This window comes from Rhineura floridana, chromosome 9 (assembly GCF_030035675.1).
Source record: "Rhineura floridana isolate rRhiFlo1 chromosome 9, rRhiFlo1.hap2, whole genome shotgun sequence".
NCBI lineage: Eukaryota > Metazoa > Chordata > Lepidosauria > Squamata > Rhineuridae > Rhineura > Rhineura floridana.
Genome location: NC_084488.1, coordinates 83,636,675 through 83,662,457, shown reverse-complemented (window position 1 = coordinate 83,662,457; position 25,783 = coordinate 83,636,675). Strand labels below are relative to the sequence as shown.

Genomic DNA, 25,783 nt, shown 5'->3' with positions numbered 1-25,783 from the left:
ACAAATTTAAAAACACTTGTAAAAAAAAAACAATTTAAAAACACATGCTAAAATGCCTGGGAGAAGAGGAAAGTCTTGACCTGGCGCTGAAAAGATAACAATGTTAGCACCAGGCGCACCTCGTCAGACAGATCATTCTTTGTAACCTCACAGGTCTATGGAAGGGGAAGGCAGTCTGTCAGGTAACCTGATCCCAATGACTTTCTATATTAATACCATGACCTTTAAAATAGCTTGGCAGTCCAGTTCTTGCAACACAGATGTAGTGTGTGCCTAGTCTTTGCATTCTGTGCCAGCTGCAGCTTCTGAACCAGTCTCAAGGGAAATCCCATATAAAGGGTGTTACAGGAATCCATTTGTGAGGTTACCAGTGTGTGAGTCACATCAGTAGTGGGCAAGAAAGGCTGCCATCAGCATGCCACCTGAAGTTGGTGGTAGGTGCTCTGTGCCACAGAGGTTATTTGAGTTGTCACTGTCAACAATGGATCTTGGAGCCCCCTTGAACTGCATACCTGTTCTTTCCGAGGGACTACAACCCCATCTAGAACAGGTGAGCTTCCCAAGTTCCAGACCTGGGAATCACTCACCACAGAATCTCCATCTTACCAGGATCCACCTTCAGATTTTTCGCTGTCTTCCAGTCCACCACTGGCATCCAGGCACTAGTTCCACAAGCATGGCCTCTCATGATTCAGGCGTAATCCACCAACAGAACTGGGAGTTTTCAGTGTATTTGTGCTATCCAACTCGCCCAATGTCAGTGACAGGCAGAGCCCAAGAGGCCACATCTCTCATTAATTTCTCCTTTCAACTTCATTCATACTCTCCTATGTTTTCTCAGGTACTTACCAATAAACACACTGACCATTCTGCAACTTCCTTCAGTTCTTCTGTTAGCTGGGCCCTTTTACCACACACCTGGTAACCCTTTTACACCCTCTTTGAGTCCAACACTCCAGCCATCAACCTCCCTATCTCGCCAATCGCCATTCAGAATCTTATCTCTAGGACCTGTGAGAGGTTTGCCTCCCAATAAAACCATTTTTTCATTGCCCTCTGTGTACTGTTTGCATTTTCCTACACATTTTTATCAGACTCTTAGAATGTTGTGAGTATTCTGTCACATCACTGCAAATCAGCCAATGGCTGGATGGAAGACTTGCAGACAGCCAGTTCTTTTGATTGTTTCAGTCACAAGTCACAGTCGCGATATATTTTGGAAAGTTATTTGTTCATAATCCATTCCCTCTTAAGATATCATAGCCAATTTTTTCATGACGGTTGCCGAGATCAAGGAGCAGGTTTTCACCTGGATGCCATTTTGAATCAAGATGGCAAACTGAACCTTCCAAAACTGCACTGATTTTAACCACTGATTTCAAAACTGCACTGATTTTTGAGTTCCCAAGCACTGCCGGGTATTTATTTATTTATTTATTATACTTGTATACCGCCCCATAGCCGAAGCTCTCTGGGCGGTTTACAGTAACTAAAAACAAATACAATTTAAAATACATCTTTTAAAAAACAATTTAAAACACAATTTAAAAATTTAAAACAATGTAAAACACATGCTAAAACGCCTGGGAGAAGAGGAAAGTCTTGACCTGGCGCCTAAAGGATAACAGTGTTGGTGCCAGGCGCACCTCGTCAAACAGATCATTCCATAATTTGGGGGACACCACTGAGAAGGCCCTCTCCCTTGTTGCCATTCTCCAAGCTTCCCTTGGAGTAGGCACCCGGAGGAGGGCCTTTGAACTTGAACATAGTGTACGGGTGGGTTTGTATTGGGAGAGGTGTTCCATCAGGTATTGCGGTCCCAAGCCGTGTAAGGCTTTATAGGTCAAAACCAGCACCTTGAATCGAGCTCGGAAACATAAAGGCAGCCAGTGCAAGCGGGCCAGAATCGGTTTTATATGTTTGGACCGTCTGGTGCCTGTTACCAATCTGGCCGCTGCATTTTGCACAAGCTGCAGTTTCCAAACCGTCTTCAAAGGCAGCCCCACGTAGAGTGCATTGCAGTAATCTAATTTAGAGGTTACCAGAGCATGGATAACTGAAGCCAGGTTATCCCTGTCCAGATAGGGACATAGTTGGGCCACCAACCGAAGTTGGTAGAAGGCACTCCGTGCCATTGAGGCTACCTGAGCCTCAAGTGACAGAGATAATTCTAGGAGAACCCCCAAGCTATGAACCTGCTCCTTCAGGGGGAGTGCAACCCCATCCAGGACAGGTTGGACATCCACCATCCGGTCAGAAGAACCACCCACTAGCAGCATCTCAGTCTTGTCTGGATTGAGCCTCAGTTTATTAGCCCTCATCCAGTCCATTGTCACAGCCAGGCACCGGTTCAGCACATTGACAGCCTCACCTGAAGAAGATAAAAAGGAGAAATAGAGCTGTGTGTCATCAGCATACTGATGGCAATGCATTCCAAAGCTCCGGATGACCACACCCAACGGTTTCATGTAGATGTTGACAGAACTGACCCCTGCGGAACCCCTCTCCTTACTGGAGAGTCCAGGGTGCCGAGCAATGTTCCCCAAGCACCACCTTCTGGAGGCGACCTGCCAAGTAGGAGTGAAACCACTGCCATGCAGTCCCTCCCACTCCCAACTCAGCCATTCTTCCCAGAAGGATACCATGGTCGATTGTATCAAAAGCTGCTGATAGATCAAGGAGAATCAACAGAGTCACACTCCTCCCATCTCTCTCCCGACAGAGGTCATTATACAGGGTGACCAAGGCTGTTTCCATGCCAAAAAAAAAGTAAAGGTGTCCCCGCACTTATAGTGCGAGTCGTTTCCGACTCTTAGGGTGACGTCTTGCGACATTTACTAGGCAGACTGTATATAGGGGTGGGATTGCCAGTTCCTTCCCCGGCCTTTCTTTACCCCCCAGCATGTGCCGGGTACTCATTTTACCGACCATGGGTGGATGGAAGGCTGAGTGGACCTTGACCCCTTTTACCGGAGATTCGACTTCCTTCTTCCATTGAATTGAACTCTGGCTGTGAGCAGAGCTTCGGCTGTGTTACCACTGCTTACCACTCTGCACCAGGCCTGAAACCTGACTGAAATGGATCCAGATAATCGGTCTCATCCAAGAGTGTCTGGAGCTGGCCTGCCACCACTAGCTGAAGGACCTTGCCCAGGAATGGAACATTTTCTACCACCCTATAGTTATTAAGATTTTCTGGGTCCAGGGAGGGCCTCTTCAGGAGTGGTCTCACTACCGCCTCTTTCAGGCAGCCAGGGGCCACCCCCTCTCACAGAGAAACATTAATCACTTCCCTGGCCCAGCCGGCTGTTCCATCCCTGCTAGCTTTTATTAGCCAAGAAGGGCAAGGATCCAGCACAGAAGTGGTTGCATGAACCTGTCTAAGCACCTTGTCAACGTCCTCAAGCTGTACCAACTGAAACTCATCGAAGAAATCAGGACAAGGCTGTGCTCTGGACACCTCGCTTGATTCACCTGCTATACCACTGGAGTCTAAGTCCTGGTGGATGCTAAAGATTTTATCCTGGAAGTGCCTAGCAAATTCATTACAGCGGGCCTCAGATGGTTCTACCATGTCCTTGGGGCCAGCGTGTAATAGTCACTGGACAGTTCTGAAAAGCTCCACTGGGCGGCAGATTGATGATTTGATAGTGCCAGCAAAATATGCTGCCCTCACTGCCCCAAAATACCCCTTAAAATCTGTTTTACCTCTGCTTCACCCAGGCACAATTCAACATCCATTTCTGCAGCACAGCCTCTATTCATATAATAACTCATTATAGCAGAAGTAGTTTAAGGGTTGTCTATGGCCATACTATCCTGAACAAGCCCAATCTCCTCTGATCTCAGAAGCTAAGCAGGGTCAGGCCTGGTTAGTATTTGGATGGGAGACTGCCTGGGAATACCAGGTGCCGTAGGCTTAGAAGAAGGCAATGGTTAAACTATCTCTGAATGCCTCTTACCTTGAAAACCCTATGAATACATCCAAAGGATTCATAGGGTCGCCGGAAGTCGTAAGACTCGAAGGCATATAACAACAACAGAGTTTAAGGGTTGCACCCCATATTATTGAAAGGCAGTGACATAGAGTAACATATCTATAACATGCTGACAGTTTATGATTTACTGACTTTTTATTTTATTTTGTGAAAAGATCACTACTTCCAAAGAGCACGAGTAAGATTTTATACTTCATATAAAAGGAGTTTATTACCATTTGGGCTGGTCTACACTGCCCCTTTTAATTAGCCCAAGTCACGACACATTATGGCGGAAATGCAAGCATGGAACCTTTGGCTCCATCCAAGTGTATAATTTCCATTTGCAACTGAGGGGCGAAATAAGACACAGACACATCAGCTTGCGTTGAACAAGGGCCACTTTATTAAATTACAGCAAAACACCCCTTTTTAAAGTGACCTGCAGAGGGGAAACCTAGGTGCGGGAACTGTCTATAAGCAAGCAGCTTGCCATACAGCTCTCGGGCGACCCTGTAGGTGAGTAGGGGGCCTTCTGTTGTCACCACCCCCCGAGGCTGTGAAACTCCGGGTGGATGAGGTAAGTTGGCCCCAGAAGCAGCCCATATCCTGCCCTCGAGCTGTAAGGCCCTGACAGACAGGCCCCTGGAACCGCCAATCACCTCCAAAGGTCCCTAAGGGGGCCACCTAGCTGTCCTTACCTACTGTCATGGCCCCATCAGAGGACTCCTCAGATGAGGACGACTCGGGAGTAACAGCAGCAGACCCAGGAGCAGCAGACTCAGAAGGACACATGGAGGAGCCTCCTGAGAATCCAGCTAGTTCTCCCCCTCAGCTGCAGAGCACCCCAGATACAGCAGAGGCCCTGCAGCCAGACACAGACAGTGAACAGGATACTCCCCCCTCACCTGCAGAACGTAGACAGCAGAAGGTCAGGCAGAAGACGGGCAGGCCTGTCTCCTTAAGGCCCAAACGCTGAGGGCTCACACCTGCTGTCAACCCTGCTCTTTATAAGGCACACCTTGGCTGCAGCTTGTTGCTGACTGCAACGGCAGGCGTGGCTTGTGTGTTCCTAGTTTCCTGGCACCCTCTTTCGGACTGACCCCTTGGCACTTGATCCCGGACCTCTACTGACCTCGCTTCTGGACTCCTGACTCGGCAAGTACACTTCGGACAAGCCTGGCCCTTATCAGCTCCCCTCCTCCTAGACCCGGCAGATTTATGGCCAGACTGCCTGCTAAGGACTTTGCTTCCCTGCCAACCACCCAGGAATTTCCAGCCCCCCACTGGCACTGCTGACGCAGTGTAGAGCTGACACCTACTTCCCTTTCCGCACCTTTCCACCACAAAAGGGGGACAAATCTCTATTTAGTCCCCCTTTACCCCACTGCCGAAAAACACCTCTCCCAGACACCTCTGCAGGTCTCCCAAAAAAATGGTCGTTCCCTGCATCTGACAGGTGAGCACCATGGGCCCTATACAGTTCAACCCTCCAATGCTGTATGTGGGGATGCTGAATAGCCAACCCCCTGTGCCCAAGAAGAGCCAACTGAATCCACCGGTAGACCTTCTTCCGTGCCCAATCAATCCCCCATGAGTCCCATACACCACGACACACCCTGCGTGGAGCATGTCTGACCACAGCAGACGTACCGAAGGCCAACGTTACCTTATTAACTGCATGTCCACGCATGCCTGAACACTGAGGGCCTTGCCCTACATCAAACCAAGGTCATTCGCACTGAGGTGAATGACCACAACCTGCAGAACTGCTCATACTAAACCTTGCTGGAACAAAGCGGGTAGGAGCGCCTCCCAACGCATTGCTCACCGGCCAACCCACTGTACTGCAGCCCATCGACTGAGGTCCAACTGCAAGCCCATGCTTGACTTCGCTGCCCTCCGGTCTGCCCAGAAGACCATGCTGTGGCCGCATATTAGGATGTGCGTCTGTTCCATCCCTGTCCAGCAACCTGTTGAAACAAATTACAACGTGTTAGGCTTCCAAATTCCCAGGCCCTCTAAAAGGGGCAAATATAGTCCTTATAAGCACCAGAGGACCAGCTTCCAACGGCCTGTACCTTTGCCTGGGAAAACCCAAGACCTGCTGCCATAGAAGCAGCTCCAATTCTAAAAGAGTGGGTTCCAAACTCTGAGGGGTCACGCCCTAGCCCCTGTAATGCCCGCTTCGTTAGCGCCCCAGACTGGTATTTCGTGAGGGGATCCTCACTTGCATGAGTGAATAAATATCCTTCCCCAGATCCCCTGGCTCCCAGGAAAACTTGCAAAGCCCACACAGGGCAGAGGTTAGGCACTGAGGAAGGGGCCAACCGTACAGTCCTTCCCTTACATCTCTGGTCCGTTTTAGACCTTCTCAGTTGCATACAGGCGCAACCCCCCTCCATGGAGACATCTGATAGCTAGAGGGCACATCAATACAGGTCTCGCTTAGAGCCAGCTACCACCTCTCCTATCCTGAAAGCTCCAAAGAACAGCATCAGGGCTACTGCCTGGAATAGTCTGGCTTCATAGCTGGAGAAGCATACTGTTTCCCACAGACCAACCATGCCCAGTAAAATGGCCAGTGAGAAAGGGTGATGGGGATCAGGGGCGGCAGGGTGTTCTCTAGCCCACCCGGCTAACATACGGCGGACCCTAAAGTCCCCAGCATGATCTGGAAAACCACCAGCCTTTGCTAGGAAGGAAAGCCCCGCCAGCTTACCTTGAAGTACCCAGACTGACAGACCCTGTCTCCTGCCGTCCACCAGGAATTCCAGTAGGTGACTCACCGGAATAGGCCACTGTGGTGCAAAGCCTTTGCCGGCCCAGAATTCCTGAATCGCCCTGCCTGCTCTCTGGTAACTGACGAGCGTGCTGGGGGCAATGGAAGGGCTTATGGCCCTCTCTGACTCTGCTCTCCAATCTCCCAAATCACGGGAGGCACGGCTTCTGGCTGAGCCCTGGCCAGCGGTGCCAGCTGACGGAAACGGTCCATCTGGTTCCGTGACAGAGCATCAGCAACACTATTGTCAATGCCAGGAACATGCTGTGCCCGGAAAAGAACATTAAAACGTAGCCATTGGAGAACAAAAAGGCGTTCCTGGATGTAGCCATGTTATCACACCAAAAATGGATCGTAGAGTTCTTCAGCCTCTCAGCCCACAAATAGACTGCCACTACTATTGGGAAAAATTCCAGAAAGGTCAGATGCTTGGTCATCCCTTCCTGAATCCATGCCTGTGGTCATTGTCTATTACACCAGGAAGACCCAAAGACTACCCCAAATCCAAAACCCCCAGACGCATCAGATTGAACTTGTAACTCAGCCTCCAAGAGTCGGTCCTGCCTCCAGAAGGATATTCCATTGAAATCCTGCAGGCAGGAGGACCACACAGCCAGGTTGGCTCTCAATGCAGCCGTCACCCTGAACCTATGGCGTGGCCGTAAGAGCCCAACCATAGCATCACAAACTTGCCTCAGAAATGCTTGGCCTGGTGCTACCACCCTGCACACAAAATTTAGGTGCCCTGCCAGCTCCTGGAGGGTGGAGAGGAAATTTTTTTAGCCTCTGCAATTTCCTTAATCTTAATTTGGAGGATCTCAATCTTTTCCTTGGGCAGCCTACAGTACTGCCTCTCAGAATCAATTTCTATACCCAGGAAAGTCAAAACAGGGGCTGGGCCCTCTGTCTTTTCCATAGCTAGAGGAACCCCCAGTTCCTCTGCCATGTGCTCAAACTGTGCCATGAGGTGCTGGCATTCACCTGTGCCAGCCCTACCCGCAAACAGGAAGTCGTCCAAATAATGCACCACTGCATTCAGACCCGTCCGTCTCTTGATCACCCACTCCAAAAAGGTGCTAAAGTGTTGAAACACTGCACAGGAGATCGAGTATCCCATGGGTAATGCTCGGTCCATATAAAATTTGTTGGCGAAAGCAAAACCCAGCAGCTCAAAGTCTGCAGGGTGGACGGGCAGGAGGTGGAAAGCGGACTTAATGTCACACTTACCCATGAATGCATCCCAGCCACAAGCCCACACCATGCGCACTGCAGCATCCAGGGAGGTGTAGTGGACTGTACATAGACTATCAGGAATGAAATCATTAACTGACTGTCCTTGCGTGTAGGACAAGTGGTGAATCAGCCTGAACTCCCCTGCTGCCTTCTTGGGCACAATACCCAGCAGGGACACCCTAAGGTTAGGTAGTGGGGGTGATTGGAACGGACCAAGCACTTGCCCTGCCTGTACTTCCTTGTCAATTTTCATTTGTACAATCACCTCCATGCCCAGTATGGATTTAAGATTACGTGACATGAAGGAGGACCGTGGACCGCAGTTAGGAATTCGAAAGCCTAACAAAAAACCCTGTAACAGGAAACGTGCGTCCCCAACCGCTGGGTAACCAGCAAGCAAGGTCTGCAAAACTTGTAACTTAATTGGGGAGGGACCCTTTTCCCTGAGTGGCACCAGGTGGGGGCTGTTTTCTGCCCCCTTGCTGATCCCTGCCTCCTTCCCTGTATAACCTGCCCCTGGGGCAGGAAGTGCAAGGGTGTGCCGCTCCACAAATTTATTTATTTATTTATTTATTGTATTTCTATACCACCCCATAGCCGAAGCTCTCTGGGCGGTTTGCAGTACCTAAAAACACTAAAAACACATATACAAATTTAAAACACATCTTTTAAAAACAATTTAAAACACAATTTAAACATTAAAACAATTTAAAAACACACGCTAAAATGCCTGGGAGAAAAGGAAAGTCTCATGTCGGAAACGACACAGGTTACGTGTGCAGATCCCCTGGGAACTAAAATCCCAGCACAGCAGCCATTGTTGAACCCCTTGCCCTGCATTAACACAGGGAAGGGTAGCAGTTGACTGCCTGCTCAGTAGATGCCCGCTATCACACCTATCCCCGGTCATGGCTTGGGCCGCTGCCATGAACTGCAGCCATAACTCTGGTGCCTTTTTATCCCATGGCAGAGACCTATCACATGGCACACGCATGTGAAAAGCCTTGTCATAAGACAGCCAAGCCAGGCCAGGCCAGAAAACTCAACATACGCCCTATAGATAATATCCAGGTACTTCAACAAAGACAGCCCCTTTAGGGGCTGCCTTTCCATCAGTACTCCAGCATAAATCAGGTACGCTGGTAACCAATTGGTCCATGTCCGGTCTACCCTCTGGCATCTAGGCCTCTCCACGTTGCCTTCGCCCTTCTTATCCTTGTCTTTTTGAGGTGCTCCCTATAGAGCAGTGAAAATATGTCCACGTATTCCCCTCGCCCAATTTTTTCTTTGGTCGCAGGGAGCAGGTGAAAACCAAGGGTGACAGATGTATCCCCAAAGGGGATGGCACTGGCTGCAACTGACCTCAAGGGGTCCGACATTGCACCTTTGACCTACTGCTGCAGCTGTATGTTCATCAGCCAATGTGGTCGTCGTGTCCATCCCACTAGGTGATGTGGCTGATGCCACCATCTGTCCCCTTCCTGCATGCTGCCATACGTGGGTACACACGGCCTTGAGCGGTGGCTGGAGACCACCTGGCGTCATCCCCACACCAGGCCCGGTGTGGGATGCACCACTCGCTTCCGTTCTGGAGGGGGTAGCAAATGTACCCCCTGCCCCTGAGGCCCATGGACCCCATGGAGGTCATCCCCATCCTGGCCACCCAGTTGCCTGGGCAGGCCGAGCAGACTCACCTGCTCCCACCAGCAGCCCTGGCACACTAGCTGCCTGACCCTCCCCTGCGGATGATGACATCGCGCCAGCCTCAGCTGCAGCCTCATCCTGTCTGGTTCCAACCATCACTGTTGATGTGGCGGGAGCCACTGTCCCTTCACTCACAAACTGTGTTGAGCCACAATGGGATTCCAAGGCATCCAGCCGGGCTAAAATCAAATTAATAACAGTTTTATTAGCCCCCTGCTGCTGCCCCGTGCCAATACCACCCTGTGCCCCAGCCTTAGCTCTCTTTGGCCTGGCCGCCACCCCAGTTGAAAACCCAGGCGTGGCTGCCATCTCTGTGGCAGCCAGGGGTGGTCTGGTGCTTTGCCCTGATGCCCCCCTCCCCCACTGCTCTAACACCTCCAAACGCACCAAAATAGCTGCCCATGGAGGCGCCTCCTCCTCGTCAGAAGAGGGAGGCACTGGGGGGTGTCATTTTTGAGGAGGCCTACAGGCCTTCCCTTCCCTTTTGGTCCCCCTTTTCCTTTCTTGGGAGGCATGGCTATGCCACAATCCCTTCACTCCCCTTCTATGTATTTTACTTTATTTTATTGTACTGTATTTTATTATTAATATAGGATGTCTATTTGTTCTGTTTATTTTTATTTTTATTTTACTTTATGTATATGTTTCTTTGTTTTACAGTCAGCAGCCCTGATGTTGCGCTGCTTAAATACTCCTCGTGCCACCTCCCTTAATTGCCTGGGGGGGGCCTGGACATCCCCGCCAGCTGGGCCCCTCTAAGAAGGCCCACTGGCTAGGTCCCTCAAACGAGGCCTACTGTAGCTGCAGCCATGTTGCAGCACCAAAACAGCACCGCCCACGCAGGCAGCCTAATGCCAAAAAAGCCCCCTCCGGGGCACCAGGAATGGGCCTAATCAACCTCTCCAATGTGGCCGGCCGCTCTTTGGGCCTAATTGGCCTCACAACCGTGGTCGTTTTTCGCACCGCAAAATGGTGCTGCCCACGCAGCCAGATAAAATGGCCACCACAGCTGCAGTCTCTACGATGCTCCCTCGTCGTCCTCCCGTTGTGCACGAAAGAGGAGGATAGGAGGGACGGCCTGGACTTAAATAAGCCCAAGAGCTCTGCCCCTCCGTGCTGCACACCGCACGTGCATAACTGCTGCGACACGCAACATTGCTCATAGCTAAGATGGTGGCGGCAGCATCACCCCCACCCGCAACTATGTGCCGCTCGCCCATGCTATGCGGGTGAGCAGGGCGTTATTTCTCCAGTGTTAGTTTTAGTTAGCAGATTTCCCTAAACTAATCCCCCCTTTTTATTCCTGTGTTTTTGTAGAAGGGTTACATTCCATGTCCCATTTTCACCTGCTGTTTCTTCAAGAATATACGGAACCCATTGTCAACCTGATGCCCTGATGCACAGCCATGCTGGCTGGGGCTGCTGGAGCTGGAGTCCAAAACCTCTGGAGAGCAAGGCTGATCAAAGGCAGAATCCACCTGCTCCAAGTAAGGAGCAAAGGAGACGGAGGACTCCAACAGCATAGTTAACTGCACACAGGTATATTAAAGTAGTGAAAGGTTTACAAGTCCACTATTTCATAAAAGCAAGGATTGTTAAATAATGTAATAATTTTCCAAGGGAAATGGAGCAAAGTTTAAGCCAGCTGTGTCTACGATATAGTGAGCATATTATATTGCTGAAAAACACACTAAAAGGAAAGATGACTAGCACTGGATTTGTTTTTTCTTTTCTCTCTTAAAAAATGCACTGGAACCCTGTGTGCTACACAGGGCTTTTCTAGTAGTGTTTTTAAAAAGTGAAGACTACCTTCTTTTGGACTCACACGTTGCTAATTCGTACAATCATGCAAATCCAGTGGCTCACATGTGCAAACCAGAAGGGATTTCATGTGCTTATGGAGCTTATGGAGCTCCTTGAGAGCAAGGGGTGCCACCATATGCATAAATGTTCAGACCAATGGTATCCTAGATGGCCACGTGTAAATTGAACATATATATGGAGCTTTGATGCATGGTCCATAAGTTTGCTCATAGCCAAATGGCTATTTTCATTGATAGGAAAAGGGAAGTGGAAATATATATTTATCATTATTATCAATATATGACATGGAATATACATTTGTCTGAAGTCCCAAAAGTGGATCTCTGCCCCCATACTAAATATTGTGCTCATAAATTTAAATTATGATAATATCATGCATTTTTATTTCCAAAAAAAATGCTAAACTAGGCCCCTAAATACAAAAATAAAAGCCAGAACTTAGCTAGAGTTCCCTAGTACAAGTGCTTCTAGATGTGCCCCAGGGTTTTCCAGGGTTTTCTGAAGTTCTCCAGAATTGCAGGCATGCTTTTTTCTCCATATGCCACTCAAAGAGGCTTTTGGGGAAAGAAGAGGTTCAGAAGCATAGTGCTCACAGTTACATCACAAGCACAGTGATAATGCTTAATAATAATAATAATAATGCTTAAACTTCACATCGCAGCTGCTAAGTTGTCCATAGGGATGGACAAATCTCTCCATTTTGGTTTTTCTGTTTCTCATTTTTCCAATCTTAAGTTCTTGTTCCCCACTTGCCATATGCTTGCATTTTTAAAAAAATGTTATTGTGAAAATTAATCAGCATTTTACTGCAGTCTCCCAATATACACATTTATATTTGTACTTTTATCTAACACACACAAGTTTGCAAAGCAATTCCCTAAAATAATGAATTCTTGTAAGTTCTTTTCACGAATATGTGCACTTTATGCACAGTTTACTGAAGTATTTGCATTTTTGTACACATTCCTTGGCTAAAGAACTGCATTGCATCATTCAGAAAAGTGTGAATTTCAAAGGGTGGCTGTGTTTTAGTCTGTGTATTGTTTTGGAATGTGCAAATTCGCTTTCAGGGGCAACTGAATCAAATTTCTCCCCCACACCTAGTTGTCCAAAACCATCCACATCACATTAGGGCATTATTTGGTGCAGCTGGTGGTATGAAATTTGATGGAATGCAATCAGGCTGTTGGTTGTAATGGACAAGACCTATTTGTGCATCATCTAATGCCAGGCTAAGGATGTCTGGCTCAATATGGAGACTGCTGTGCTATAGTAACCCTAAAAGTGGCATGTAAATGCTTAAAATAGGATTGCAGCTGATACACAGGGTATAGTATGAGGAACCTGCTCTACTTGCCTTACACATAATAATATTTATTAATTAATTAATTTATTATTACATTTATATCCCACCCTTCATCCCAAAAGGAGCCTAGGGTGGCAAACAAAAACACTAAAAGCACTTTAAAACATCTTAAAAACAAAAGACTTTAAAATATATGAAAACAAAACATCTTTAAAAGTATATTAAAGCAAAACATATTTAAAAGCATATTAAAACAAAACATCTTAAATGACAATGCATAAGATTTTGCACCCCATCCCAGTTATAATCATCCTTACCAGCAGCATGCTAATACATTTATATGCTAATACATGCTAATACATTTTTAATGCCACAAAGGCCATCTATGGACCAACAAATTATGGTACAAATCCCTTATGTTCAATGGATGGTAGCAAACTTCTTAAGGATAAAGAGTCTATTGCACTGCTCTGGAAAGAGCATTACCACAACCTCCTTAATCGTAACTCTCTCGTGGCTGATGAGGTCTTCTCGCAAATTCCACAACAACAAACTGGAGACGAGTTTGCAGTATCTCCTAATTTGGATGAAGTCAGTAAAGCCATCAATCAAATGAAGAACAACAAAGCTAGTGGACCTGATGGGATTCCTGCTGAAGTCTTTAAAGAAGGTGGGCCTGAATTTACACAACAACTTCATAAGCTCATCGAAAAAATCTGGATGAGGGAGGAGATCCCGGAAGACTTTAGGGACACCATAATTATCACCCTTTTTAAGAAGGGTGATAGAACAGATTGTGGGAACTATCGAGGTATCTCTCTTCTTGCTACCGCAGGTAAAATCCTTGCAAGGATCCTCGCAAATTGCCTCCTGCTGATCTCAGAGGATGTCCTTCCCAAATCTCAAAATGGTTTCCGCCCTTCCAGGGGGACAGTGGACATGATCTCACTGCACGACAGCTTCAAGAAAAATGCTGGGAGCTGAATCAACCTTTATATATGGCGTTTATTTATCTGACTGTCCTTTGACACTGTGAATCGAACCGCTCTCTGGACCATCCTTCTAAAAACTGGATGACCTGATAAATTTGTGAATATTTTGCGACTCCTTCATGACAACATGACAGCAACAATTTTGGCTTTCAGAGCGATCCATTCAGAGTCAGATCAGGCGTAAAACAGGGATTGCTCCTACCTTATTTGCTATCTTCATTGCTATGATTCTACACCTTATTGAGGGGAAACTTCCTACTGGTGTGGAAATCACATATTGAACAGATTGAAAGCTTTTTAATCTCAGTAGGCTGAAAGCAAAAGTAAGGTAGTGTCAACCTCTGTTGTAGAACTTCAGTATGCTGATGATAATGCAGTCTCCGCACATTCAGAGAAAGATCTTCAAACTATCCTAAATGTCTTCGCAGAAGCATATGGAAAGCTTGGCCTCTCGCTTAACATCAAAAAACCCAAAGTGCTTCATCAACAGGTGCGAACTAGTCCCTCTGTAGCACCATCAATCCAGCTTAATGGTGTGATGCTGGAGAATGTTGATCACTTCCCCTATCTCAGCAGCCATCTCTCTGTAAAAGCTGACATCGATGCTGAAATTCAACATCGTCTGAGCTCTGCAAGTGTCGCATTCTCCCGAATAAAGCGTAGAATGTTTGAGGATCAGGATATTCGCAGGGAGACAAATATGCTTATTTACAAAGCCATTGTATTACACACCTTACTGTATGTCTGTGAAACATGGACCATATATAAACACAACTCCAAACTTCTTGAAAGATTCCACCAACATTGCCTCCAGAAAATTCTGCAAATTATTTGGGAAGACAGACGGACTAATGTTAGCATTTTGGAAGAAGCAAAGACTACAGGTGTTGAAACAATGATCCTTCAACATCAACTTTGCTGGACCAGCAATGTTGTTCAAATGCCTAATCACTGTCTTCCAAAGCAGCTACTTTACTCCCAACTTAAGGATGGAAAACGGAACATTGGTGGACAGCAAAACAGGTTTAAAGATGTCCTTAAAGCAAATCTAAAAAAATGTAACATGAACTTCGACAACTGGGAAGTCTTGGCCCACAAACGTCCCAAATGGAGGTCGGCTATTATCAAAGGTGCTGTGGACTTTGAAGAAGCACGAATACAGGGCAAAAGGGACAAACGAGCTAAGCGGAAGGCACGTCAAACAAATCCTCATCACGACCATCTTCCATCTGGAAACCTATGTCCTCACTGTGGGAGGCTGTGTGGATCCAGAATTGGCCTCCACAGTCACTTACGGACCCTTCCTTAACTTGGAAGACAATCTTACTTGGCCATGAATGATCGCCAATGAATGAATGAATGAAATGAACAATACATTTATAATAGGTAGTATTTACTATGAGCATGGTCAACAGGCTTGCCCCTAATTCTTAGTGCTGAAAAAAACTGTGCCTCTAAAAGCTGTAGTAATGCCCCATAGTGTGTCCACAATGGGTCTTTTCTCTGAGCAGGCACATAGAAGGACGTTGCCATCAAAACATAACCAGCATAGGTGCACTGTCTACCCCAGCAATTTGCCTAGTGCTCTACAGATATTTTGGACTAAAACTCCCATCAGACTCAGCTAGCACTGACTGAAGCTGATGGGAGTTGCAGTCCAACATATTTAGAGGGCACCAGGTTGGAGCAGATTAGTCTACACCAGTCTTTCCCAACCTTTGGGTCCCCACATGTTGCTGGACTACAATTCCCTTCATTCTTGACCGTTGGACATGCTGGCTGGGGCTGATAGTAGCTGTAGTTCAACAATATCTGGGGACCAAAGGTTGGGAAAGGTTGGTCTACATTGTCCAAGTACAATTTTGTGGTGGATTCTCATATGCCACAGCATCCTCAGATTTTTTTTAGAACATCCCCATAACTTTCAATTTGGTGCTAAAAGGCTGAAACAGAAGCAATTCAAAGGAGAGTGACACTGGTTCCCATGTTGCTCTGAGTCAATTTACTTCAACACTACTCACTGTCCTACCCAAAGCCAATGATCACAGTCTCACATGGTTCTGTGAGTTTTTCTCTTTTCCTGAAAGTAATAGATATATCAAAAGCTTTGTGACTCATCAACCTAACTACTCTTTCTAGGAACTTTTGCCCTGGCTAACACTGACTAAGCATATCTTCGCAGCTCTCAGACGTTGACTCAGCAATGAACCCCTCCCCGAGTCCAGTTAAGTAGGCTTGGCTTTCGCACGTAAACAACGGCTCCTCCTTAACATCAGCTGTTGAACTTTGTGCTTCTGAAGCCTCCGAGCATGAAGTGTTGGGGGATGGATCTCAGCCTCCCCCTCCAACTGGTGGGGGCTAACTGTCTGCTTGAGCGTGGGAAGTGTGGGGCAGCTGGCTGGTGAAGGTCAGGTTGACAAAGAGGCACCTCGGGCGTGGGTGAGGGGGCGTGTCTAATGGAGCAGTCTCTGACAAGACAGTTTCTGACAGTTCAGGTTGCACTCCAACAGGGAGACCAGGGGACTGGGTGTGTTGTGAACTCTCCTCACTACTCGATCCCCTCCCTCAGCTCATCACCCCAGTCCTCAAAGTTGGTATCACCCTTGTCAATGCCTCCCCTCCTAACCTGGGTCGCAACACTCACTGGGGTTAAGCATCCACCACTGATGTAAAATCAACTCTCCACATTTTTGTACTAGATGCTATTCTAAATTGGAGCTACTTAGTAAGTAGGTGTACACAAGATAGCCCTAAGTCCTTGGGATTGCCCACACATAGGGGCTGTTATGGCCAAGAGAGGTCCCATACCCTCCCTCAAACTCAAGAGCCATATGAAGGGAGTCCATTAATCTTCCATTAATACAGGATGCACTGTAGGCTGCTATAAATCAAAAGGGTTCCTATGTGTCCATGAATGGGTTTATGACCTTAAACATGTAGCCTGCTATCTTCTATATAACATGAGCAATTTCTTTTAGGAGTCACGGATCCTCTGCAAATTTTCTCAGTGGACTGGCATGAAGGTATTTAACCCAGATGTTTCTGTAATTTGTATGCATTGGGAGATTCATGGTGCATTGGCCAAGTGTTAACATTGTGGGCTGTAATGTAAAACATGTTAGGACTGGAGACTGGCTGTGAACATGATTAGAAGGTCTCTCTTGTATTAGCTAAATGTCCAGATAGATTTTTGTTGGATCTGCATTTATATTACAGCTCACTTTATACATGTAAGTGCTATTGAATATTTTTGGACACTCAGATAATAGTCTGTAAATGGGGTGGGATGAGGGAATGTGCCTTCTTAAGCATCAAGGTGAGCTTTCAGTTGAATGACCTTGCAGTGCAGTACCAAAAAGCTACACAGGTGGATGCCACATGAGCAGGAGAAAAATGTGCTTGTGAAAGGTTTGCTGACAATTTTTTGTGGCTAATATAGTTCTATAAGCAGTAGAGCTAACCTGTGCATCTGTTATGCATTTAACCATTTTAATGGTCGTTTTAAGGACATTTAAGCTGGTGCAATATGTTACATTTAATGGATCTAATAAAAACAAAGGTAGGTAAAGGACCACAAGACCAAAATGTTTCTCAAATATTTTATTTCAGATTTTTCATTGCCTTCAAATAACATTAGCCAGATTTCTTTTGTGAATGCCTCCCTTTTTTGCTAATGGCTTTTTTCTCTTTCCTGGGTACCATTTATTTGTTCCACTGGTGATGTCTTGACTGTCCTTGCTTGACAATAATAACGATGACAACAACACATATCTTTCAGTATTGCCTGCCACAACTTTAATTTTTCACTTTTTAACAGATGTTGCACATTATATGATGGAGTGTTTTTATTTCTATAAAATATGTCCAGCATCCTTTCATACTGTTTTTATATTGTTTCATATCCTACCCCCTTGAAGTCTCAAGTCTGCATTCTACCGCAAGGGTTCACATCAATAGATTAATAGTAAGATATCTGTGCATGGCGAAAACATTTTTGTTTTTAAATAAATGCTCCTCTTCAACAAATTCACATATTTTGATTACAAAAGGAAGTACTTCTTCACACAGTACATAGTTGACCTATGAAATTTATTCCTACAAGATGTGATGGTCACCAATCTGGATGGCTTTAAAAGAGGATTAGACAAATTCATGGAAGGCCACTAGCAGTGATGATGATGATCATGAACATCTATTACCTGCCCTTTACCCAAAGGTCCCAGGGCAGGTTACAGTTTTAAAATACAACATTAAAAACAACCAATGATGGCTATGCTCTGTTGAAGGCAGTTTCTGGGAATCAAGTGGGGAGAGAATGCTGCTACACTGAGGTACTGTTTGTGGGCTCCCCATAGGCATCTGGTTGGCTACTGTGAGAACAGATTACAGGACTAGATTTACTAGATTGATGGATAATACAAATAGAGTTTTGTTTGCTGACAAATTACTGTAAACAAACATGTTCAAAATCAGAGACTGGAAAAGCGAACCATTCTGTTGTCTTCCAATTTAGCAAATAGTGTGCCACTGGGATAGCTTGCCCACTCAATGAATCCAATGAAAAATGAGTTTATAAAGATTTTTAAGGTAAAAAAATGAAATTCTAAGCAGAGAATATTTTTCAGGCAACCACCACAAGCAGAATATTGCTATTTTGCAGATGTACTGTGGATTTCCATAATTTATACAAGTTTGGATGGGCATTTCTGAATATTATTTCCATTTATGACATGAGATTGAAATGAGAGGCATGAACAACTATATTTTTGCAAATTTTAAGCTATGGCAGGTAGCAAACTTTTCTCAATGATATTTTATGTCCTAAAGCTAAACCCACACAGTATTCACAAATAATTTAAAGCATTTTATGCCTTTTTGAGTTGAATTCAATGCTCAGTATTGGTTAGACAAAAGTTGTTGTCATTTGCAACTGCTGGATAACCTATTTGTCTTTCTAAACTTATGCCATACAAAAAAAATTATATTTCTCAATACATACCAAAGTGCCCTCTACATTTTGCATCTCACATTTTCCCTTCATTTTTTTTTTGCCAGGTATAACATTAAGCAGAGGAATCTGCAGAGGGATCTTGACTATCACAAACTCATCACACAACAACTTTGCAAAATCACATGACATACTAACACTTCCCCCCCCCTCACATAGTGAAGGGACGGGGAATAAACTAATGCCTCCCCACATTACAGTGACTTGAAAAACATCACATGCAGAAACCACCATGTGTTTGCTTTTCTAGTGTATGTTGATTAGGTAGTGGTTAATTTTTAAAAGATGATGGGAAGCTGTCTTATACCAAGGTTGCCACCAAGCCATCACTACTTTGTCAGAGGGATTCAACTGGATACCAGAAATTTAGGTTTGTGCAATTAAAGTGGACTGAAGCCATTGTATCACTCTGGCACAATAAATCCACTGCTGAAGAAAATGGACTTTTGGCGTTAAGGTCTGTAAGAGAAATGCACTCAAAAGTGTGGGATAATTGACTGACAGGAAATCATATAACCACCATGCAAATAAATCAGAACAAATGCTCAATAAAGAGTGAATATCATGTAACCTATGCCCAAGCTTTGTGCAAGCAACCAGGATCAGTGTTCAATAAACAGCTCATCTGGAGAAGTCCCAGGTCAGCCTCTTCGTCCATCTATTCCATTATTATGACTAGAAATGGAGGGTTCATCCTTTCCAAAATGATATGCAAACTGAAGCATGTCCATTCTTCAAAATTCACACTTCTCTCTGCAGTGTCATTGTCCAGGTACGTAATGTGTACAAAAATGCATATACTAGGGTAAAGTGTGCATTAAAATAAATATATGTGTGAAAATAGCATATAAAATGCATTATGTTAGCGGAACCTTTTCAAAAATGTGCATAAAAGGCAAGATTGCATACTGTACATGCGTATATTAGGAGAAATTCTCACTAAAATGCTGATGAATTTTCATGACAAGCTAAAGACTGAATTTATCTGCAAACTGATGTGGAAATGTGGAGGACTGAGTTTAAGATTGGGAAAATGAGAAATGGAGAGAAACCAAATTGGACAGATTTGCACATTGAACACATATTAGGGGCGTTCAGATACGGAAACAGCTTGGAACTTTTGGAAAAGGTTTTAGCAATAGATTTTATGGACTACGATACTGAAAGCATGAACATACTATAACAGGTAGATGGACTCAGATTAATGTTATGTGAATTACAAACACATACACTTGAAAGATCTTTTCATTAATCTTGTTCATGTCATGGTCATAAAAAACAAGATTGGGAGTTTTTTAAGGCTGACTGCAAGTATTGCTATCCATTCAACATACTAAATTATCCATGTGAAAAATGACCTAGAATGAATAAAACAAACAACACAAAAAATGAGAAAAGGACTGCAATAAATGATGGATTCTGCTGGCAGTTTTGCCATATACAATTCTCTATCACTCCCACAATAACCAGTATTTCTTCCACCTTTGAGAAGCAATTCAGCTTGGTACTTGTTAGTATTTCTACCGCCACCATCCATTTTTTTATTGAGAGTCCAAGATTATTTTTTGATGGATTAGCTGTAATATTAAATTATCACTGGAATAAGTAAAGTTTACAAAACTGCAATTTTGCTGTGGCTGCATGGCAGAGCTGTTACAATTTTGGCTTTCAGTTCCATTCGGGAGCTAAGATTATGATCTACTACTGATTAGAAGTGGGAATAAATGCCTGAAGGCCAGCATTTGACCAATTTATTTTCCCCACATGCACTTGCTGACAGAGCAATGTGATAAAGTCACTTTTTTTCTTTAACAAATCTGGAGTTTATTTTCAAAAAGATCTGAATGTAAAATATGTGGCTCCGCATTAAATGCGAACACCAGCAATGTGGAATATGTAAAGGTTTTCCTTTCCCCATCACTTTCTCTCTTTTCAACTTGTCACACTACAGGAGAATTTGATGGATTCCTGAAGAACCTAACAGCAAATCCATTCTCATAAGAACATAAGGGAAGCCCTGCTGGATCAGACAAAAGGCCTATTTAATCTAGCATCCTCTTTCCCACAGTGGCCAACCAGATGCTAATGGAAATCCCACAAGCAGGACATGACCACAATAGCACTCTCTTGTTGTTACTAGACAAGTGCTTTACATGTCGCCCCATTGCTGAAAGAATTGCACTGACTGCCAATTAGCTACCAGGCTACATTCAAGGTGCAGGTTTTGGTGTATAAATAGGGTTGCCATATTCCGGTTCCACAAATCCAGACAGGCTAAGTTGCATATTATACATATTATGCATACTATTTGCATATTATTTGCACATTATGCAAATTATTTGCATATTAATATTTGGATTGTCCAGTTGTTTTGTTTTTGTGCCTAGGAATTACCACCAAAAACTGGGGAAATCTTTTTTTTAAAAAGCAACATTTTCAGCCTTAAATGCCTAGACTCTAGTTTCCAACACTATGGAATATTTATTGATTGATTAAGAGGATTTATATCCTGCCCTTCCGCTGTTAAAAACAGAGCTCAGCACAGCTTACATATATAATACACAATCAATATAAAAACATAATAAAAACACAAAATAGCAACAAACATAAAGTAAGTCAGGGCAGCAGTATGGTTAACCATTACATATACAATATATTTCAGAGATGGGGTGGGTGGAGAAAAACAAGAAGCCAAAATGTTAGGAAAAGGAGTCTTTCACACCACATGCTTGGTTCTAAATACTGTTGCAGCAAGTTTTACAAGTCCCTCCAGTATTCCACTGGTGCAGGCACTCAGACATTCAAAGTATCTGTATGTTTCTTAGGTTTTATAAAAGCAGAGCTTTGCTTAACTCAAAAAATTTTCTCCCTTTGATCAACCACGTCTACAGAGGTTCCACCTCCCTACTCAAAATGAAACTGGGCCTGGAAGTGTGCAACAACCCCACACATACCTTGCTAATTAGATTACCAATGCCAGAATGTCTGTCTTATCGACTACTCTCCTGCTCCCCCCCCTACCGGGCATCATGAAAGACCCAGTCCTGGGCTCAGAAAGAAAATAAATATCTGGTCCTCTTCAAGGTACTGATAAGCCTCTTGTTTTAATTAAAATAATAATTATAAATTCTTGCTCTTATCACTAATGGGAGTTAATTATCTTGCATATGCTGCTGTTGCTTCTATGGCTGTAACGGAGTGAGGTTAAAGATAAGTGAAATGCAAATAGGAAAAAAACAACACAGAAGGCAGTAACACTTTCCTAAATGTAATACCATACCAACCACAACAAGATTCCTATGAGTAAGGCAGAAAACTCAGCATCCCACAACCAGTCAGGATTCATAACCAAAAACCCAAACTAAAAAAATACTAGCAGCCAGTCAGTCAGGTCACAGAAATCCCCATGCAACACAACCTGACCTGGGGACTGCAGTTAATGCAGAATGCTGCAGCACAATTGCTGACATAAGTGAGATCCTATCAGCACATAATACCTCTGCTCTGAAATCTGCATTGGTTGCTGATTTGCTACCAGGCCAAGTTCAAGCTGTGCTTTCCATGTTATGGGTGCCACATAGTACTTGTTCTACTCTTGTAAGAAATCAGTCCTGTAAAGTGGCAGCACCTACGCTTTGGAACTCCTTGCCTACTGACATTAGGCAGATGCCTCTTTTCAGCACCTGCTAAAATTAGTTTTGTTGAGGCAAGCCTCTCCAGGCATGTGGAAGCTATTGTGTTTTTAAATCTGTTTTTAACTCATTGTTGGTTTTATTATTTTGAATATTTTTAACTATCTGTCCTTAATGCTTTTGCCAATATTTTATTGTTTTAATTCTCTCTGTAAACCGCTTTGAGATTTTTTACAATAAAGCGGTATATAAATGTTGTAAATAAAAATACATAAATAAATGTTGGAGTCACTGTGGCCCTTGAGTCTCTTCCCACTTTTAGGAACCAAGGAATCTGCCTTATACTGATTCAGGCCATTTCGTACCATGATTTCTGAAATGCAATACCATACCAACCACAACAAGATTCCTATTAGTAAGGCAGAAAACTAAGCATCTCACAACCCGTCAGGATTCCTAACCAAAAACCAAAAATATGATAAATGAAGAAATATTTATATAAGCATGACTATCAAATATATTTATTATTTACACAAACTGTAAGGATATTTATAGTGCAATCCTTGGTTTATTTATTCAGAAGCAAGTCTCAGTGTATTCAGTGGGGCTTACTCAAACAGGGACAGAAATGCAACCTCAAGTTATAAGCAACTTCATTCACACAACCCAAAATTCCAAATCATGCCACTTTACGCTGTTTTGCAACTGTTTATACTTGTTTTTATGGTTATTGGATTTTAAATGGCTTTATTTCTTGTTGTGAGCTGCCTTGGTTTCCAACCCTACCTCACAGGGTTGTTGGAAAGACTCCATACACGCGCGCACACGCACTGCAGATGTATAAATACATACAGCCCATATAATAGTTTATTGTCAAACCAGTTGGTCATTGCAGAAAAATCAGTATTAGTTTTAAAAAAATCAGTATTACTTTCCTACAGAATAAAAACTGTAATACCTAAGTAAGCCCTGCCTACTTGCTTTAAAATAGGACTGGAGGGGAGACAGAAAGAGTTAGAACACAAACACAATTCTTTTTTACATTCACTCCAAAGTCCCATTGATTTTGAGCACATTCATAACCATGTCTACTCAAAAGTAAGTCCTATTGAATTAATTGGGATTTACTCTGGGCATATGGGATTAGCATTGCTTTTACAAAAGCAAGTATTGGGAAGGTTTTCTAAACACTGCCCAGGATCTGACTCCTGCACACAAGAGGAAAAAAACCTGAAATGTATATATTTACCCAATTTATGAGATTTTCAGATAAATGGGGGGAAACCACAATTTTCTGGCATTGCAATGAGGTTCTCTAGACACTGCCTCAGGTCAATCAAACTGAAACACAACCCTGGCTTCACTGACTGGCTGCAATCCTGAATGGGCGGGGTTAAAGCTACGAAGTGCTATACAGTACTATTTAAAGAAAGATTTAACAGTCGGGGGGGCTGATGTTTTTATGTATATCTCGAGAACCGGACCACCTAGAAACTTTTTTTTTTTTAATTAAAGCTGAGAATCCGGGTCACCTAAGGGGCTAAACAGGCGCCGGGTGGCATGCAAAGAATCTGGGTAAAACCCGGCTAACCGGGCAATATGGCAACCCTATGTATAAAGCCCTATACAGCTTGGGAGCAGGATACCTGAAATATCATCTCACCCTTTATATCCCTCAGTTAATCACTGTGCTCTGCAGGTGAGGGCCTCCTGCAGATACCATCTTATCAGGGCATCCGTTCCATACAAAAGCATAGAAAGCAGACCTTTAGTGTTTAGGAGGGGAGAGTGTTCTTGTACTCAGGTCCTGCTTGCGGGCTTCCCCCAGGCACCTGGTTGGCCACTGTGAGAACAGGATGCTGGACTAGATCTAGCAGGCTCTTCTTATGTTCTTAGGTTGTGACACCGACCCTTTGGAATTCACTTCCATTAAATATTTGTCAGGCGCCACGTCTCTTGTCTTTCTGGTGCCTACTGAAGACCTTCCTTTTAAATAGACACATCTTTTAAATAGAGACCTTTACCCCAATCTGCACCTGTATTGGGATTGCCTTAAATATGTTTTTAAGGTACTTTTTATTGTTTTATCCGTTTTTGTTTGCCACCCTGGGCTCTTTTGGGGAGAAAAGGCAGGATATAAATTTCATGAATAAATAAAAAATAAAAATAATGATTGCCACATGTCAATTTTTTCCTGCAGGAAATAATACCTACAGGGTTGTTGTTGTTGTTGTTGTTAGGAAAACACGTACAACATATGAAGTTGAAGTCCTTATTATATGAATGAATGTATATAATGTTTATTTGGTGAAAATATCCTCCTTCACACATTGCAGTGCCTATATGCTAGGGATAGACAAATCTGTCAATTTTGGTTTCTCATTTTTCTACTCTTTAAATTCATTTCTCCACATTTCTGCAATAATTTGTTATTTTTTTAAAAAAAATCCTAATGAAAATTCATCAGCATCTCCACATGAATTTCTACTAATATACCTATTTTTGTATCCAGTTGTAACAAATGTAAACATTTTTGTAAGCAATTCCCCCTAATGTAATGTGTTTTGGGATGTTATTGTGCAAAATTGAGAAATGTAAATTTTGAAGGAATATTTGGTTCAGATTGTGTATTGGTTTGAGAAGGGCAAATCAGGCAGTTTTTTGTAAAAATGCAAACAAAATTGAATTTCTTCCTCATCCTTTATGTGCATACTTTTTTTTTAATGAACAGAAAAATGCTATCTCCTTTCATAGAGGTCTTAAAAATGCTTTCCCTTGACAATCAAGGAGGACCCCAAACCAGTACTTCTTATCTCATTTCTTTAATTTGCAGGCCAAGCCCTACATTGTTCTGCTAAAAATATTCATGTCTTAATTATGGATAGTCTCTTTTCTGAATTGCTGCCCCCAGTTTCTAGAATTTTGGTAAATAATGTTGGATTTGTGGTCCTTCACTCATGCCTATATTTGTCTAAGGAAGTAGCTACTAGCTATCATTTATCTTGAACTATTTTTAATAATGTAATTTATATTGTAGTGACCCACCCTGGGACTTACTTGTGAAGGGCAGGTAATAAATTTAACAACAACAACAAACTCCGCACTGGCACAGAGCTTCGCATGCTTTAGATGACAAGCTTTAAAGAATTGGGGAAGGGGGATGGATAAAGAAACAATTTGAAATCTCTGACAAATTCTGTCCTCAATTTCGATAAATTATCCCTACTGGGATTGTTTTGCCTTTGGAAACTTACTTGCATTGACATCCATACCTCTAAAACTATGTACAGTACCTTATTTATGGTAGATTACATTTTTAAATGCT

At 43.7% G+C, this 25,783-nt stretch overlaps 1 pseudogene; it reads left to right on the top strand.

The window, feature by feature from the left end:
• The first annotated feature begins 3,801 nt into the window (after positions 1-3,801).
• On the top strand, positions 3,802-3,920 carry LOC133364623 (5S ribosomal RNA; annotated as a pseudogene).
• The last annotated feature ends 21,863 nt before the right edge of the window (positions 3,921-25,783 follow it).